Source organism: Buceros rhinoceros, unplaced genomic scaffold, assembly GCF_000710305.1.
Source record: "Buceros rhinoceros silvestris isolate BGI_N320 unplaced genomic scaffold, ASM71030v1 scaffold18521, whole genome shotgun sequence".
Lineage (NCBI taxonomy): Eukaryota > Metazoa > Chordata > Aves > Bucerotiformes > Bucerotidae > Buceros > Buceros rhinoceros.
Genome location: NW_010396165.1, coordinates 2,758 through 3,291, shown reverse-complemented (window position 1 = coordinate 3,291; position 534 = coordinate 2,758). Strand labels below are relative to the sequence as shown.

The 534-nt window shown below is 65.2% G+C and overlaps 1 protein-coding gene across 1 annotated transcript in view; it reads left to right on the top strand.

The window, feature by feature from the left end:
• NCOR2 (nuclear receptor corepressor 2) overlaps positions 1 to 534 on the top strand; it is a gene marked incomplete at its 3' end in the record, with an annotated part of 47,973 nt that overhangs the window by 46,322 nt on the left and 1,117 nt on the right. The window lies entirely within an intron of this gene.

Here is a 534-nt window from a genome sequence, read left to right as displayed (position 1 = left end):
CGGCATGAGAGGCAAAGTCTGGGGGCTGAGGTCTAACCTCCTGAGAGCATCCCCTGGTTAAAGCTGCTCCTGCTGTGCTGGAGGGAGCCATGAAGGCAGAGCGTAGGGAGCTGAGGGCCAGGGACTTGCCGGAGGGGACCAGGACAGACCCTGCCCGTTTAGAGGGGTGCAGGAGAACCCGGGATCCGTCCCTTTCCCAGCAGAGGGACAGCGATGCCAGCGCCAACACCCCGGGATGGGGCGAGCTGGGGGTGCTGCCGGTGGGCTTCCCTCGCTGGCCTGCTGTTTTGTGTCTGTATTTTGCCCTTGCTTGTTCCCTGTAACCGCCACCCTGGGAATGACGGTGGCGTGGCTGAGCCTAGTGCCCTCTGGTCCCTGTGCTGCACCATAACTGCATGGCTTGAGACTCACAACCACGCGGACACACCACTTCGCCTCTGCATCCTGTCCCGTAGCCGCGGCTCAGCCCGGGAGGGGTCCGCAGTGGGCACCCGGCCTGCGGGGAGGAAGGGAGGGGGCGCGGGAATGGGCAGG